Below are 15979 nucleotides of genomic sequence, written 5' to 3' on the forward strand. Positions count from 1 at the left end.
GCCACAACACTACCACACAGAGTTCCGGAAAACTAAGTCAGAGACGTGTATTAAGAAAGAACGGGCATGCATGCATCCCTTCAGAAGCATTCCAGTAAACCCTGCACACCTCAACCATCAATTACATCTATATCCAATGAACAAGCCCTAAGGGTCTGCAACCCACTGCCCGCCCCCTCCCCAACCCCAGATGTTTGAGAGCGACTCCCATGATTGCTCACCATTGACTCAGCGGGTTAAGCTTGATGGGAGTTGTAGTCCAAAACATCTAGAGAGGCAAACGTTTCAGAACCTTGTCATTAACCTGCTGGAAGCATGCGGCACACGGCAGTAGATGTGCAGTTAGGCATGGTTCACAACAGGTCTGCAATCTGTGTCTATCCAGATGTTTCAAACCTTAATCTTTCACCACTGACTTGCTGGCAAGGCCTGATGGGAATTGTTGTCTAAAACATCTGTAGAGCCTAAGGTTTGACTCCTTAGTTGCTTCAGTGACATGGATGGCCAGGATGAAATTTGAAATGTATCTATTACATGGGCAACCATATTACCAAAGAAACGAATGTCAGGGGAAAATGCACACAAATGTTAAAATATTTGTGTGCTAAAGTTTTCAGACATCAATGTGTCATCACCCTCTAAACATGTGAAGTGTATTAGCTTGTTGCAACACTTTTTGCAATTTTGTAGTTCTGCCAATCATAAGAATTGCTAATATGTAATGGTACTCTATGAATCCACCACATAAGGAGGCATCAGACCCACTGAAGTACAAACCTATGATCTGCTGGTTAAATTCAGAGGCCAGCAGCAAATGCCTAACTGACTGAGCTACGTGACCAGTGCCAACAATTACCGAATCTAGACCAAGGATGCAGGCTATGCGGTTTACTCCCTCAGGACCTGCAATAAAACAGCCTGCAATTACTGATTTAGTTAATCCCTACAAGTAACCATGTACCATTGCAGTTCAATCCCCAGGCACTGAAAGTATTGGTCAAAATCAAGCTTGGGTTTGACACCCCTTCCCCCACCCAACCCCTATGGCTAAGCTTGCCAATCATGGCTCAAAAGTAAAGAAAGCTCAGCTGCCGCCCCTTGCACAAATTGAATAAACACACCTCCCAACAACTGTGCCTGAAAGCAAGACCACCCCATGACAGCGAACCCTAGCGCCCGAGAAGTCTGAAGGGGTTTCTGCTATGAATAGATAATCAGAGTTGTTACACGCAGCATTCTCAATAGAAAGCACCTATGTCGACTTCACCTCCACTTCCATTTTTATTCAGAGGTCAAGTGTACGAAAAGAAGTAGAGGAGCTATGTTCTCTGCTGGTCTGCCCCGCTCCCTACAAACCCCATCCTTGCACCCCCTCCCACACACAATCTAAACCCCCCCAAACAAACACACCTGCTATTTATGGGAATGGACAGTGCAGTGCATGAAAGTGCAAGCTTAAACTTCTTCCTACACTTTTATTTTAAAACAAAACCATTCCAGAACGGTTTCTCTTTAAAATAAAAGTATAGGAACAGTGAAACTTAACATTAAAAAGTATGGAAGCACCGCTCCCGACCGCTCCCGCCCACTTCGACCACTGTTTTTATTTAAAAAAATGCATTGCCATCCCCATTTGAGGGCTGAAAACGTACACGGGACAGCAGCCCATTAACCACCATTCTCCCCATGTCCCATCCATATGCACCATGTTGCGCTGAAAATGAAAGATACGGCACTGCATCCATTCACTTACGGGACAAAACATTTTGTCATGCAGAGGGCAAAGAAGTGGTTACCTCTACATTTTTGGGGTAAAATTCAGGGTTCAAAATTGCTAGGAGCTATTTAACTCCTGGTTATAGCCAGGGAGAGCCTGGTTACCTTGAAACCAAGAGCTACCAGAAGCTACTTCTGACTCCCCAGGCAAGCGATGCCATACAAACATAGCTCTGCAATATTAACTGTCTAGGTTTGTGCAGTGTGTATAAAAGAGAATAAAGGACACAATTAAGAGACAGTTAAAGCATATTGGATAATATATAAATGGACAAAAAATAGAGTTTGCATCTTATGCAAAAGTTACATTTGCTGTGTACTATGTACTAGTTCCTGGCTAACCCAGCGTAGCTCCTGCCCAACAGGTCATGCCTGATGCCCAGGAGCTGCATTTTGCACCTGGTCAACAAATTCGAATTTCGACCCCTGAATATGATGTGGAAATAACTTTTCTAAGAGGTATTTCAGTCCATAATCATGAACTATTTACTGCATCTGTTGTTCCAAAATAACAGCTGTGGTTAAAACACAATACTGACACAGATAGCAGTAATAATCCAACCAACACAGACTACGTTTCAAGGGTTTTCTTTATAATATACAGCAGATGTTCCAGAAATCTCTGGGATGGCTTGAGTAAGGGGATCCCTACTAATTCCCTCGTACTTCCCGGGGCTCCCACCACCCCAGCCCAGGTCTCCTTACCCCACTCTAGTCCCCCAAAATGATCTACTCCTATTCCTGGGTAACCCCTACTGCCTTCACAGAGAACTACTACGGGGAGGCCTAAAAAGTATTTTTTCTAACCATCCCCCTCTCTGACTTCCAAGGCAGGATTCTTAAACATCACTTCAGCATTTGGTACATTTTTCAGGCTCCCACCTCAAGCCCTTTCACACCTTTCTCCTTTTCTTGGCAATCTGAATTGCCTTTTTGAGCGAGGGCTGATAGACTACTGTTCGTAGGTATTGGGGGCAAAGAATAAACAAACTGTTCTAATATCAACATTTCTTTGGCCTACTCATTCGTCATATCCCACACTTGTTTTGGGGGTCTCCCCATGTTAGGCAAAGTTTGTATGCAGTACCCTTTGGGACCACTACACACAACTAGGACTCCAGGTGTAAGCAAAACAAACTTTTGTATAAGTCTATACTACACAGTTTTGTGGTAGCCCTGCTGAGCAGTCAGGGTGATCTTAAGAGGGAATGTGAGCTGTAAGGGTGTTACACAGAGGTCTATAATTACAAGTATCCAAATAGACTCTTATACTCAAGGTTTCTTGGTAAAACACCTATTAATTGCTTTCACAGTCATTTTTAAAACATTCACTAGAAGGAGGCGATCTATAGCACACACAAATATACTTCAGTACTTCACAATATCAGGTTCTCAGGCATTTAAAGTGTTTGTCAAAGTTCTCAGAAGTAGTTTGTAAAAGAAGAAAGATTCATATATGTCGGGTCACAAGCTGACTAGGCCTGCAAGTTGCCAAAGTTTCACGCACTTTCGCAGCGAGAGGTAAGTTCTCTCGTCGGGTTTTCACAGTACCTTGCAATGAAGAAAAAGATGCAGCTGAAGACGTCTGTTCCTGCAGATCTCGCTGTACCTGAGCCTCAGTCGTGGGGACAAGAGGGAGGAAGTCAGGGGACTCCTGCACTGCACTGGGACTGGTCAAAAAGCTGGCAAAGGCACATCTTCGATTCCGTTAGCTGTAGTCAAGCACACAAACTGGTGTCCTTCTCCTTGGCTATTCGGTTTCCTGCAGCACTCTGAGGAAAATACAACCAGCTCAGAGAATGGTATCCAGGTGGCTTACGAGTTGATTGGTCCCACCAAGGAGTCCTTGAAGGGCTTCTCTGTCGAGATGAACTTGGCGATTCGGACCTGCAGCAGGGCTTCACCGGGCAAACCAACAGTCCAGGAGTTGCAGTAGCCGTCCTCTTCCAGCTTGTCTTTGGTTCTTTCGTTCCAGTGGTCGACTCTGCCTTAAAAGCCAAGAGACTCGCCTTTTTTTAACAGTATTCTCCCATTCATTCCAGTCTAGCTGCCACTCACCCAGCAGGGTGGCTGTCCTTGCCGGACAGTCAGCCAGCCAATCACACCAGAGTGCATATGGGTCTCCTAGGAGACTAAGCACAGGGAGTTTCGAGCACCTCCCTCACTTCCTGCCCACCCCAGACACTCGGGCGCAAGAGACGGTCTTCAGTCCTGAAGCCCGCCAAAGGCGTAAGAACAAAGGGACCAAACCTGGTTTGGTGCACAGAGAAAAACTCTAAAAGGACCTTTCCAAAAAGAAATGGCGAAAAAAAAAGACCGGGACCCGTTTAAACAAAAGAGGCTCTGACGCCATCTTGAAAAACATGGCTCCCGCGATTTAACGCTACCAGTGTTCGCAGTTGGGAAAAATCATGGTAGTTCGTTGTAAAACCACTGCCACCAGCCATTTCGAGAGGAAAGGGTAGCATTTGACTGCTACATGAGTTTCTAGACTTCGGGGATACTAGGTAACCCCTCCAGCACTCTATTGTAAGATAGTGCATGCTGGGTCTAGGAATTTGGAAAGACTAGTAAAGTCAATTTCACTTTACTTTCTCTGGGAAACAGTAGTTTATCCCAGAGAAGGTATTTAAACCTTGCGACAGCCTAAAAGGCTTCCTTGTGTCACTGCACTGAGGGTGCTGTGTGACACACATGAAAAGATGATGCCTATGGAGTTGTCTAAAACTCCATAATCAAAGAACACAAGAGTAAAATACACGAGAGAGTGGGGAAAAAGGCTCACACTCTCTCCAGGTAAAAAACTCAAGTCCTCAAAATCCAGCAAAGTTGCTGTGGTTCTCTAAGGTGAAGGGAATTAGCACATTTATGAGAATTCTTCCTAACATCCCCCTACCTCAGCCTTAAATGTCTGAGTCTTAACCAACAGTATTCCTGATCATGTCCCAGTCTTTCCAGGATCCCATGTTTTAGATCTTCAAGGAGGGGTTTCCATGCGAGATCAGATAATGGTAAGGCTGCTGGGCATCACCGGTGAAAAGGGTAGCTATTTAGTTGGTTTAATGATCCCGGTGCCACCAGGTGGTCTGCGACATGTTCAAAATTAACAAACGATTGTAGGGGTCTTTACTGTTTTTAGAGAAACAAGGGTGGCACCACTGGCTGCCCTTGTCAATCAGCTGTCGCTCCTTGTAGGGCCATAAGGGCTGTTGCCAGCTTATCGCCAACTGACCATCCCACCAGGGCACTCATTAGATCTTCCATGGCTGTAGAAATCAGTTGGTTTCTGTGACAAGTCGCAAGGTGTCATCACTTCTCCCCAAAAAAGAGCCCTTCCATGAGGCTAGGGAGGTGCAGCTGCTACCCAATAGTCCCCCTAATGGTGGTTTAATGCAGGAGGACCTCATGGGTAGGGATTCCCCCTCTGGGGATAAGGACGATCACATGGGGTACTACCCATGCAATGTTGTTACTTCCCAACATTCCCTAGCCCTCCATAATGCCCAGAGCCACTACATTGAAAGCAAACCTCTAATGTTGTAGCATAGGACCTAAAGCCAAAAGTACTAGGACGAGGAAGAGCACAGGAGACAAAGATCATTGACTGTGATAACACTGGTACGAGGTGGCCCCAAGGAGGAATGAGGATTAAGTCAGTAACAAAGAAGGACTTCTGCAATCCACATGGGAGTAACTGGATACAATCTATAAAAAGGAGCAAAGGACCATCAGATGTTTCAAGCCTGGCTATGGAGCCGAACGCAGCCGTAAGAAGAAGCATTCCGGTGGCAGGTGCAGCGGGAGCCAGTACTGTTGGGGAAAGCAGCTAGCATCCAAATTCTCCAGCGCTGGAGATTCAAACGTGAAATGGCGACTGATGAGAAGCAGAGAGCTGCAAGACTGTGCTGAAGAAGTTCTCTGCCCGCCGAGTGATGGCGGACTAAATCCCAAAGCCAGGAAGACACTGCAAAGCCACGAGTGCAGAGGAGAGAAGCTCATGAATCATGAATATTCCCCGTCGTCAGGCTGGGAATCCTCGGTAAAGAAAAAATCAGTTTCAGTTTCGTTTCTGAACTGTCTGTCTACTAGTAACCAATCACTGGTCTCTGGGTCATACTGCCCCTAGCCAATGACTGCCCTCTACCTAAACCCCTCCTCTGGCAGCCATCTTCAGATTTGGTAGCACGTAAAGTGGCAGTAGGACCAAGAGAAGAGCCGCAGAGGGGTAGGAGGGAGGGTTCGCATGTAAATCCATGCCAGACCCATGCTGGAGAACAACAGTTACAGGTAAGTAACTTGTTCCTTCTCCAGCATGGGGAATGGCATGGATTCACAGGCTCATGAATACAAGAATACATAGCAGTACACACATGCACAACCACGGGAGGGGGAAAGGCTCAACATTAAGCATTTCATCGACTCAACATTAAGTAACTCTTACCTCCTCACCAGGCCCACCTTCAGGCGAACAGGTTGTGCAGCACTGCCTGGCCGACCCTGGACGACTCCTTGGAATCCCGGTCGATGCAGTAGAATCTCGTGAAGGTGTGCGTCGACCTCCACGTAGCAGCCCTGCACATGTCCAGCAGGGGCACACCAGACAAGAACGCCCTGGTAGCAGCGATCGCTCTGGTTGAATGGGCTCTCGGACGGCTGGGCAACGGTCGGTTTGCCAACCGGTGACAGTGCATGATGCAGCCGGAGAGCCATCTGGAAATGGAAGCCTTCAAGAGGGCCTTCCCTTGGTTTACAGGTCCAAAGTTCACAATCAGTTGTGATGTCTTCCGAAAGCTCTTGGTGCAGTCCACGTAGAACTTCAGTGCTCTAGCTACATCCAGGGAGTGCAAAGTACTCTCAGCCGGCGACGAAGGAAAGAAAACAGGTAACACAAGGGCTCGTTGAGATGGACGTCGGACGGCACCTTGGGCATGAAGGAGGGATGCGTCCTCACCACCACCCTCGTCTCGTGGAATGTCAGGTATGGAGGTTTACAGGAGAAGGCCTGGATCTCTCCCACTCGTCGTGCGGAGGTGATGGCCACAAGAAACGCTGTCTTCCACGACAGGAACTTCAACAGTGCCGAATGCAGTAGCTCAAATGGCGGCCCCATGAGCCTGGTCAGCACCACGTTAAACTCCCCTGTTAAGCTCCCACGCGGGGCCGGAGCCTTCACCGGCAGGAACGATCGGAACAGTCCTTTCATGAACTCCTTCACCAGGCGATGGGACCATAGCGTTAAGCGCCCCGGAGTCCTGGTGTAGCGGGAGATACCCGCCAGATGGATCTTGCTGGAGGCATGTGCCAACCCCGCCTTGGCCAGCGATAGCAAGTACGGCAGCACTTGAGGGGCTGTAATCCGCAGAGGATTAATCTTCTGTGCACGGCACCAGACAGAGAACCTCTTCCATTTGTGTCCATAGCACTTGAGAGTCGAGGACGCCCTGGCCTTTGCAAGCACCTCCTTGCAGTACGTCGGGAAATCGAACCCTCCGAACTCTAGTGCTGCAGGAGCCAGGCCTGCAGGTTCAGCGACCCCGGATCATGGTGGAGGATGGCGCCTCCATATCTTGCAAGAAGATCCGCGTCTGTCGGCAGTTTGACTGGGGGGGGGGGGGGGAGGGACGCTGACATGTCCAGAAGGTCCAGGAACTAAATCAGCCTCGGCCACGCCGGTGCGACGAGGATCATCCTGCACCGGGATCGTCTGAGTTGACTGATGAGTCGCAGCAGCAACGGCAGGAACGCATACAGGAATAGGCCGTCCCAGGGGAATGAGAAGGCATTGGCCATGCTTCACCGTCGCAAATAGGTCAATCTGGGAATTGCCCCATTGTCGGAACAGGAGATCCACTTGATCCTGCCGCAGCTCCCACTCGTGGCACTAGCGCAGCTACCTGCTGAGTGAGTCGGCAATGGTGTTCTTTATTCATGCCAGATGGAAGGGTACCAGAAACATCCCTTGGACGACGGCCCAGTGCCACAGATCCTGCGCTTTCTTGGATAGGGCTGGGGATCTGGTGCCCCCCTGCTTCCGGATGTAAAACATGGTGGTAGTGTTGTTGGTGAAGATCCTTATCACCTTGCCCTTGAGGGACGGAAGGAACGACCTGAGGGCCCAGAACACAGCTCAGAGCTCCAGTACAATGATGTGCAGAGACCTCTCTTCCGGGAGCCAAAGGCCTCTTGCATGGAGATCTCCGGTGTGCGCTCCACATCCTTCCAGGGAGGCGTCCGTCGTCACCATTTCCTGATGTGCCGGGTCTGGAAGTCCATGCCTGCCGCAAGGAGCTCGCGGGTGCCCCACCACCGGATCGCTTGGCGGAAAGTCTCATTGAGTGCGATCCTGTCCTTGAAACTGCCCGCCGCTTGCATCCAACGGGCGTCGAGGAACTCCTGCAGTGGTCGCATCTGCAGCCTGCATAGGCGCAGAAGGTAGATGCACAATGACATCATGCCGAGTAGGGACTTGATGGACCTCACCCTGGCCACCTCTATAGTCGACAGCCGTTGCACCCTGCCCAGGATGGCCTTCGTCCTTTCCTCCGACGGGCAGGCCAATCGCGCCACTGTGTCGAGTCTGGCTCCCAGGAACAGGGCGATTTGCGACGGTACCAAGTGTGATTTTGCGAAGTTGATCGAGAATCCCAGATCCAGGAGCAGTTGGACGGTCTTTGCTGTGTGATCGACGGTGAGTTCTCTTGACTTTGCTCGGATGAGCCAGTCGTCCAGGTAGCGGTAGACGTGAATCCCCTGCAGGCGCAGCCGCGCCGCCACTGGTGCCAGGCACTTGGTGAATACCCTGGGCGCCGACTTAAATCCGAAGGGAAGAGCTTTGAACTGGTAGTGCTGTCCCTGGACCACGAATCGTAGAAATTTGCGATGTCCCTTTAGAATGAGGATGTGGAAGTAGGCATCCTCCAAGTCCATCAACGATAGGAAATCGCCTCCCTCCAGCTGTCCCAGCATGTGCTGGAGGGTGACCATCCGGAATTTCTGAGACTTTATGTACTTGTTTAGACGACGAAGGTCCAAGATGGGTTGCCAACCGCCGGCCTTCTTCCGGACGAGGAAGTACCGCGAGTGCACTCCGGAGCCCCAGAGCCTTTTTGGGACGAGTTCTATGGCTCCCTTCCTTAGCCTCGCTCGTACCTCCAGAAGTAGTTGTGGTATGTGGTTTTCTTTCCTGGCCACGGGTGGTATATGGGGACACTTTCTCTGAAATTCGAGGTTGTGCCCGTGGGCCAGGGCAACGAGCACCCAATGGTCGGTGGAGATGGACTCCCACACGCTGACGAATTTCACCAGGCGGCCTCCCACCAGGGTGCATGGGTGGGAGCCCACCGCCACGGCCGGTTCAGTCCTGCTTGGCCGCGGTCTTGCCTCCTTGGCGATGATGACGAGATCCTCCTGTCTTGACCCATCCTCTGTAGGCTTCCTGCGACGAGGAGCGGGCCGCTTTGCGGTACGACAAGGAACCGCCGCCGAATCCTTTGGAGGCACCTTGCTTGCCTCCGGAGTTCTGAAAGGACGGCCGTCGTTGAAGAACACCCAAGGCCCGAGCCGTCTCGGTGTCCGCCTTGATGACCTGCAGTGACTCGTCCACGGTCTTGCCGAACAGGTTGTTCCCGTCGAAGGGCATGTCCAGAACCCTGGTCTGCACGTCCTGGCGGAAGTCGGAGGCCTTGAGCTAGCCGCGCCAACGAAGGCAAACGCCATTGCCCATCTGGCAAAAGCCGGTGTCAGAGATGTCCGTGGCCACCGTAATGGCGTGGTCCGAAGCCATCTCGCCTTTCTGTAGGATTTCCAGGGCCTCAGCCCTCTTGTCGTCCAGGAGGAAGTCCAGCAGGGGAGCGATCTTAAACCATTGATCCCTGTCGTAGCGTGCCACAATCGCGAGGGCGTTGGCCGCTTTAATAGTTGTCGCCGCCGACGAGATGACCCGCCGTCCCATGGCGTTCAGTTTCTTCCCCTCGCCGAATGGCGGGGAAGTGGAAGTAGAAGCCGTCGCCCCCGCCGCTTTCTTCTTTGCCGCCGCAGAGACGACCGAATCCAGGGACAGCTGTGCCCTAAGGGACATAGGGGCAGAGTCCGGGACCCGGTACTTCTTCTCGTAATAGTCTCTCTTAGCAGGAGCCGTGGACAGGATCTTCAGGAGCACCAGACCCTCATCCCAGATGTCGTCCAGTAATGGAACTGAGACGATAGTCTTCCTCTTGGCCTCCCGCCGTTGGTAGAGGATGCCTTCCTTCTTCTGCTCTTTGGGGCAGAGCTGGAAGAGCTCAGATGCCCTGGCAATCATGGCATGGAAGGAGCCAATTTCGTCGGGAGGGGAGGCCCGAGCGGGTGCTGATGGAAGCTCCATTCTGTCGTCACCCCCGCCGTCATCCGTCCCCGTCGTCGCTGTCTCTGTTCCCGTCTCATTCCTCGGAGGAGGGGAATGAGGTGAAGGCTGTGAAGGCTGTAAAGGCTACAAAGGAGGAGGCGGATGAGTTCTCCTCCGCTTGCTTAATGGGCTTCCCGACAGTCCAGGCTCTGCTGGATCATCCGCCAGGGGTAAGGGCAACCTTGTCCTTATCTCCATACACAAGGCCTGAATAGCCATCAAGATCGCTCCTGAATTGTCTTGTGGCATAGGCACCGGATCCAACGGGAGCAACGGTTGGGGAGTAGGATCCTCTATTCCCTCCATGGCCCATGGTTCCTCGTCGGCACCGCCGTCGCTTTCCACGTCTGGATCCCTCCCGTGGGACCAGACCTCGAACTTCTTGTTCAGGATCTTTGCGATGCCTACCAGCTCCTCTTTTGAGGAGGTATCTGTGTCAGTAATGGCCACCGGGGCCCCCCCCACCTTTCTCCGCCTGGGGTTTAACATGGGTCTTATCGATAGGTTGAAAAGAGGATTCCCTCCGCGGTTGCAGGGAAACTCTAGGCCCAGAGGTCGTATCCACTGGGGTAGCCTCTGCAGGCTTCACCAGGGCCACCACGACTCCCTCGATCGAGGCCTTAGCCGGGTGAATCTGGGCCTTCGCGATTTTTGGCGTGCCTGAGGCCTTCACCTTGGAGGGAGGGTCACCGCCTCGCTCCCCCTCGACTATCTCCGTCGGGATCGACCTGCACTTCTCCCGAAGCTTACCCGGGTTCTCCAATTTTCTCTTCCCCGAGTCAGAGCGTTGGCTCGTGGTTGATGGTGTCAGTGATAATGCGCCCTGCCTAGCAGCCGAGGAGCCCGACCGATCAGCGCTCCCGGTGCCCGTGGACTTGCAGTGCTTTGCCTTTTGTTGGGCCGCAGGAGCACCCTCAAAGGTCTTAGAAGACCGCTCGAACTTCTTCCTCTTCTCACCTGCTGCCGGGCTCTTCCCCTCCAGCCAGTTGGCGAGTCGAGTACGACAATCCCTCATTGTCCGTTCCGACATGTTCTTACAAAATGCACAGTCCTTCTCCACGTGCGATTTGTCGTTGTGAAGACAGTAGAGGCACTGAGAGTGCTCATCCTCCTTAAAGACGTTCTGTAGCCCGCATGCAGGGCAGCTCCTGAACAGCTTGGGCCCAACAGGCGTCACGCTTCCTTTGTCCTGGGCCATGACCACACGGGTTAGGCCTCAAGATCTTCTTGAATCCTCCACGAAGTGAAAACTCAATGAGAAAATGCCATTGAGGGGTGTAGAAAGTTCCAAAAATGGGTCCCCGTTGATCGGAAGTAGAATCGGTGGAGCTTGAGGCTCGATTGACCAAAAATATAAGAGTAAACTCTTCGAAAAAACGCAAAACACCGTAAAAGCTCGAGAGCTAAAGCACAAGGACTCCCAACACTTGAACGTGCGGTAAAAATCTGAAGATGGCTGCCAGAGCAGGGGCTTAGGTGGAGGGCAGCCATTGGCTAGGGGCAGTATGACCCAGAGACCTGTGATTGGTTACTAGTAGAAAGAGTTCAGAAACAAAACTGAAACGGATTTTTTTCTTTACCGAGGATTCCCAACCTGACGACGGGGAATATTCATGAGCATGTGAATCCGTGCCAGACCCCATGCTGGAGAATAGCAAAGACGTTAATGGACAGAAAGAGAGAAGGGTATGGAACCCTGAAGTGAATAACCTGGCACTAAAAGGAAATGTTTGTCATCAAACTGGAGACACTAAACCCACAGAAGGGTCTGGGGCCCTGAGGAGAATAGCCTGGGAATAAGAGGAAATCTTCTGTGTCACAGTGGAGAGACAAAACCGACTGACAATCACAGAAGGGTCTGAGATCCCAACAAAGAAAAAGAAAGGTAGGAAATCTTCCTCTGTGCAGTGGTAACAGGGAAACTACAGGCCACCAGAGAAGTGTCTGCGATACCAACAGTGAGAAAGAGCATCAGTGGAAATCTTCCTCTGCGCAGTGGCAACGAGGAAACCACTGACCACCAGAGAAGGGTCAGGGACCCCAACAGTGAAAAAGAACTGTGCCAAGCAATATCAGGAGAAGGGAGTCGTTCTCCTGGTACTGAACTAAGAGTTGTGATAAGGAAGCTAGGGGAAGGGAGTCATTCCCCATGGCCTTGTTATGAACTGAACCAAGCAACACCAGGAGGAGGGAGCCATTCTCCTGGATGTGAAATTGCATAAAGACTCGATGAAACCCGTAAGCCTTGGCAAGGGAGTCATTGCCCCTGGCAGTTCTATTGTAAGAGAACATTCTTTGGACACTGTTCACGAAGCAGGAGAAGGGAGCCATTCTCCTGAAGAAGGAACTTTGTGTTTACTTATCTTTTAGTTGTAGTGTGAGGGAAAGAAGTAGGTTGTGACTCAGGACGGTGGAGATTAGTTTGACGGATATTCTGACAGACCTTTTAGTATTAGTTTTGAGGCAGGGAAACCCCTCCTAGAAAATTGGGATACGACCTTTTCTATTCGGGAAATACAAGTTTATAACCAAAACCATGGCACTTTTGTGTCAGCTTCCTTCTTCGACACCCTTTCAGTTCTCTCGGGTATAAACTTTCCTTCTGACCCTCACGTAGTCCGAGTGGATACTCCAAGTCTTCTGCCTATTTCCATAGAGTGGTCTCTCCAAAGCTGAAATGTAGGGACACTGGGGCTGTTGATCAGCCTGCTTGCACTGCTTCCGCCTTTTCCAATTGTCTTGCTCATTCACAAACCTCCCAGAGCTGTTCCTCTAAATTAGTTTTTGGGACCTGGGCCAGGCTTGCAGATTTCTAGGGGTCGCCACTTCTGTAGGGGTGCCTTTGAATCCAACCAATTCACAGGCATTGTCTAGCACTTCTGACGGGACATCCAAGCTGAGCAACACTAGAACTACTTTCAACTCCCAAATGTCTCCATCAAAAGGCTCAGTGGCTGCTGTGGCCAAGGATTCTCCTGACTCTCCTGATTTTCTTGTAGATGGTCTCTGTACCAGGGCCTTACCAATAGCACAAAGACACCACTTATCGCAGATGGCCATTTGAATCCAACAAACACAGAATATGTTTCAAGGATTTTATTTAGAATATACAGCAGGTGTTCCGGAAACCTCAGGGATGGTAGGACAAACTGGATCCCTACTACTCCCCACGTCCTTCGCAGGGCTCCCTACTCCTTAGCAGAGTTGTGTCTACGGTATACAGTTATTTTGCCACGGGATTTTTCGTCGCAGGACTTTTCATCGCCGTTTTTTTATCGAGGGGGCGAGGGGTTAAATAATTAAAAAAATAAAAATAAAGCAGGGTTTGGGGGGGTAACCCCCCCAAAAAAAACCACAAGTTTTTTCGATAAAAAAACGACGATGAAAAGTCCCGCGACGAAAAATCCTGCGGCAAAATAACGTAGAACCGTGTCTACTCTGCTCTCGTCCCTCAAGATGTTCTACTTCTAATGCTGGGTAACAACTACTGCCTTCACGGCAGGCTACTATGGGGAGGCCTAAAGACTGTTGTCTTTTCTGTCTCTCTCATGGATAGCATGTGAAATACTGCCTGTCCTTATTGTTACCACTATACTTCACAACTAGGCCCCCGCGTCCTGACTAAGAGAAAAACATTAAGATATTGGGCCTCATCACGACCTGGGCGGTAACGCCGGTGGTATTAGCGCGGGGGCTATTAGCACGACCGCCATAGCCCCCGGCGCTAATAGCGCGGGTTCACGAGTTGGGCGGACTTGGATGTCCCCATTCCCCATTGAGCCCATTCGGGAATGCCCCATTCCCCATTGGGCTCAATGGGGACATTTCGCGCTCATACCACCGGCGGATTTCCCGCCAGCGGTATGAGCGCAAATTCTCGGCGGATTTCACACCAGCTCAGAGCTGGGTTGAAATCTGCCGAGGCCCTGATTCGGCTGACCCTTAAATCCGGCGGTAATAGCGCTACCGCCGGATTTAAGGGTTACCGCCGAGGTCGTGGTGAGGCTCATTCTATTGGGCCCCTTAGTGTGACAAAGTCACATTGGACAAACCAGTTTTCGAGGACTTGGGGACTCTAGCGGGGTTGGGTGAAGCCACCAGAAAAGAGATGCAACCCTGGAGGCCCCAAGTGGGGATTCCTCAGTATCTAGTTCCCCAGCCCAAGCTAGTGGTTTACCAGCCCTGCAGGCCCTAGTAGCTAATGTTATGGTGGTGAAGCAAAAGAATACTCGACACACACCAATGATGCGTTTTACAAGCTCAAGAAAAGCAGCCCTGGCACTCGGACCCCGATTGCCCATATAAGGCCCACAAAGAGTTCTGTCTCTCAAACAGGATCCTGCAAAAAGCATAAGAAAGGTCAAATTCTCTGGATTTGCCCTAAACTACTGAGCCATAAAGTCTGGTTGATGATGGTTTAACGCACAGCCGCAAGAGCTGGTCTGACTGCATTTCTTCCAGGCCACTAGGCCACATGCAAGAAACATGTGGCAGTGACATTTTTTTAGGCCCTGTAGAGGACGAATCTCCTGTTCTCCAAGGTCTGCTATTGCCTTTCTTTTTTCAGCACGCAGCGACAGGCGCTCTCGTTTCACATGCAGAAGCCATCTGACAGTGGCTGCAGACTACAGGGACCCACTTCCCCATCCACCACAGGAATCTTGTTAGGCATTAAATCCATTCTGATGGTCATTTGCATCAGGAGCCCCTTCAGAGGAAGCCCAGATGACATTACAAACTGGAAGAACTTTATCCAATACTTTGGACATAGGTCTTTCTAGGGCCTAGATCAACCTAACAGATTTCTGCACGCAAGCTTGGTGCTTTGTCCATTAAAATATTTCTTGCAGCCTAGTTTTGAGAAAATTCACTTCAGTAGTTGCGTAATACTGCCAAGGAGGTGACAACAGTAAAGGACCATGAGCCAAAACATAGAAATCAACTATGTAGTGCATGCACACGTCCCCGTCCAATTAACATCTTTGGTACAGCATTTCAGACTCTTAATAGAACTGCAAAAGGAATGAGATTAATCCGAACCCGGAACCCACCACGGTCCAATTGGAACGTGCACTGCGCCACTCGCCGCATCACAGCCAGATTCAGATTCCTCCCTCCTTTGTCTGCCAGGTACTCTCAGACTTCCATGTAAAGGAGGCAACCAACCTCCCTGCCCACAACTTGGATGAGGGAAGGGCCCCAAAGTTGTATTTTTGCATTGCCAGTGTGCCCTCATCTCCCAACCCCTCTAATGAATTTCAGTCGTTGCCAACAGGTTTCAGAGCCCGTCCAACAACCAGGGTGCTTTGGTGCATCATCTGACCAGTGAAGGTCAGACCGCCTCCTGCTCATGGCGCTCTTGGGGCCATAGCTGCTCTAGGCGACGGCAACTATGACCCCGTGTCACCACTAACAGATCTTTACAGTGTCTTTCCCTCTGCTGTCTGTTTTTTACCTGCTCATACACCTGAAACCACCCCACCCCACCCTGCTCTTCTAAAACAAATCCTGACATCCCCACCTGCGGCAGCTAATTTGCAAGATCCATCGTCAACACATCTCTCATTTCCGGCACTTTCCCAGCAGAATTCAAAACCTCCTACATCAAGCCCCTGTTAAAGAAAGCCCACACTCGACCTCCTTACCCCGACTAATTACAGACCCATCTCTCAAACGACTGATTTACAGCTAAATTGACCAACCCACCAAGTGGCATTCTCGCAACTATGCCAGTTCACAGAATCCAACCAGATCCTCGACTCCGCCTAATACGGCTTCAGACCCCTACAAGGAACAGAATCATGCCTACTCTACATATGG

At 50.5% G+C, this 15979-nt stretch overlaps 1 protein-coding gene across 2 annotated transcripts in view; it reads right to left on the minus strand.

Moving 5' to 3' along the window:
* FLVCR2 (FLVCR choline and putative heme transporter 2) overlaps window positions 1-15979 on the minus strand; it is a 322375-nt gene that overhangs the window by 3082 nt on the left and 303314 nt on the right. The gene's annotated exons all lie outside the window — the stretch shown is intronic.

The sequence above is a fragment of the Ambystoma mexicanum genome, chromosome 14 (assembly GCF_040938575.1).
Source record: "Ambystoma mexicanum isolate Mex_15411 chromosome 14, UKY_AmexF1_1, whole genome shotgun sequence".
In the NCBI taxonomy this organism is placed as follows: Eukaryota; Metazoa; Chordata; class Amphibia; order Caudata; family Ambystomatidae; genus Ambystoma; species Ambystoma mexicanum.